This window comes from Lutra lutra, chromosome 2 (genome assembly GCF_902655055.1).
Source record: "Lutra lutra chromosome 2, mLutLut1.2, whole genome shotgun sequence".
Lineage (NCBI taxonomy): Eukaryota > Metazoa > Chordata > Mammalia > Carnivora > Mustelidae > Lutra > Lutra lutra.
In genome coordinates this window covers 168,220,753-168,223,415 of record NC_062279.1, presented here as the reverse complement: position 1 = coordinate 168,223,415, position 2,663 = coordinate 168,220,753, and the positions used below count along the sequence as shown (strand labels likewise).

General features: G+C 36.3%; 1 pseudogene; it reads right to left on the bottom strand.

Annotated features, from left to right (window-relative positions):
* Window positions 1–2,202: 2,202 nt before the first annotated feature.
* Window positions 2,203–2,346, bottom strand: LOC125094435 (uncharacterized; annotated as a pseudogene).
* Window positions 2,347–2,663: the final 317 nt, after the last annotated feature.

Here is a 2,663-nt window from a genome sequence, read left to right as displayed (position 1 = left end):
AAATGTACCAGCTATTTTCCAGAACTGATACTACTTATTCCTTCATAAATATCAATGTTTACTGTTGGTATTATTTCCTTTCAACCTAAAACTCACCTTTAGTATTTCCAGCATTTCAAGTCTCCTGGCCACAAATTCTATTTTTGTTTACTTGAAAATGCATTTATTCATTTCCGTTCTTTAAAAAAAAAATACTTATTTATTTGAGAGAGAGAGAGCGAGAGAGACAGCACAAGCAGAAAGAGGGGCAGAGGGAGTCAACCTCAAGCAAATTCCCTGCTGAGCAGGCACAATCCTATATTAGGTTTAATCTCATGACCCTGATATTATGACCTGAGCAGAAGCCAACAGTTGAATGCTTAATTGATTGAGTCACTCAGGTGCCCTATTTATTTCCATTCTTCAAGGACATTTTTCTGCTGCATTACAGTATTTTGAATTTACAGTTTTAGTTCTTTCAACTTTCTAGATGCTTTTTTGAGAGTCCATGAAAAGGAAGGGAGTGGAGGAGGGGCAGAGTGAGAGAGATAATTTTTTTTAAGATTTATTTATTTATTTTAGATAGAGCACAAGCGGGAGGGGCAGAAGGAAAGGGAGAAAATATCTCAAGCAGACTCCACACCTGGAGTATAGTCCAACATGGGACTTAATCCCAAGACTCTGATATCAAGACCTGAGAAACCAAGAGTTGGACACCTAATGGACTGAGTCACCCTGGAACATGATGTCTCTTGTTATCTGGCCTTTACTGCTATTGATGAGAAATCAATGGTCATTAGAATTGTTGTTCTGCAGTATAAAGGTCATTTTCCTCTGGATAATTTCAAGACATTTTATTTACCTTTATTCCCAGTGTTTTTTGTTTGTTTGTTTGTTTGTTTCTTCATGTTTATCTTTCTTGAAGTCTGGTGAACTAATTGAATGTATGGATTTATGTCATCAACATATTGTGAAAATTTGGGGTCTTCAGTTCTGACATTCTTTCTCCTATCCTTCTATAGAATTCTAATTACACATATTCTGGACTTTTTAATATTGGTCCACAGATTGCTGTGTTCCCTCCTCCTTAAAAATATTCTGTTTTCATTGGATAATTTCTATTGAACTATTTAAAAGTTTGGTGATTCTTTGTATAAGCACCCTTCATATTAAACTGTCAAGAAATGTTTAAATTTCAGATATACTATTCAGTTTTAGAATTTTCTTTCTTTCTTTCTCTCTTTCTTTTTTTTTTTTTTTTTTTTTTTTTTTTTAGGAGGAATGAGAGCTCAATCTCAAGAAGGGGCACAGAGAAGGGTGGGGAGAGGGAGAGAATCGTAAACAGGCTTCATGCCAGGTGTGGAGCCCAACATCTCACTACCTGACTCAAATCAAGAGTCAGACACAATCTTTTGATCCACCCAGGTGCCCCATTATTGTTGTTGTTGTTTTGGTCTTCTTCTATTTTTTTTTTTTTTTAAGATTTATTTGTTTATTTGAGGTGGGGAGTGATGGAGGGAGAGGAAAAGAGAGAATGCCCAGTAAATTTTCCAATTAGCACAGAACCCCAGGGAGCACAGGACCTGAGCAGAAACCAAGAGTTGAATGCTTAACAGAATAGCCAGCCAGGCACCATCCCCCCATTGTTAATTTTCTTAAGTGTGATTTCTCTGCTGATAATTTTCTGTCTTCTTGTTCCATAAAAACAATTTTGCTTTTTCTCATTAAACATAGTTCTATCAGCTATTTTAAATTATTTCTCTAATAATTGTAAAACATCAGGATTATTTCCATTGACGTTATTTTCACTAAGAACAGGCTCCATTCTGTTTTCTTCATATGTTAAGCAATTTTGGATTGTTCCTGTATGTTATGTTGTGTAAACTTTAGATCCTACTCAGTTTCTCCTCTGAGTGTTAATATTATTGCTTTAACTGACAATTAACTTGGTTATGCACAAACTAAAACGTCTATGTCTTTTACAGAAACTCACATCTCAGTTCTGTCCTTCCTTTCCTTCCTTTCTTTTTCTTGTCATTCCCCGCCCTTCTCTCTTTCTCCTTAGCTGGGTTGTTTATAGTCCGCTCATACATGATGGCATTGGGATCAGCCAGAGATTTGCACATGTACATAGAAATGTGGCTCCACTTTCTGGCTCTCCATTTTCTATAATTGTCATCTACTATTTTCATTTCATTCCATCATTTTAGTGGCTGTAGGTGCCTTGATTGCCACCCTCTTGCATTTCAAACTCAAAAGACTGTGAGTCATCAAAATTTTGACCAGCCAAAAAAATAAATAAATAAAGATTGCAGCATGCCCACAGACATAGTACACTTGATCTTAGCCAAAAGGCCGAGAAGCGATTCAGACATAATAAATGAAAATAGGAGGACATGGTGGTGGTGGTAGAGTATATCACATGCTTTTTCTCGTCATTCAAGTTTCTACTTACTTCTAGGATCTTTTACTTTGATTCACTTTCCAGACCCTTTAGGTAGTTTGTTGTATATTGTACAGAGTTTGTGGTTCTAATCTGCAAGGCTGTTCACATGTTAGAAAATTAGACATTTATACTGGTAGTGGAAACCAGAGTAGACTTTCCATTTGTGCATGGAAGGGGAAAAACACACACACCACACACACACAACTGAATATTAGTGTATGGTGGTGACACTGTCTTC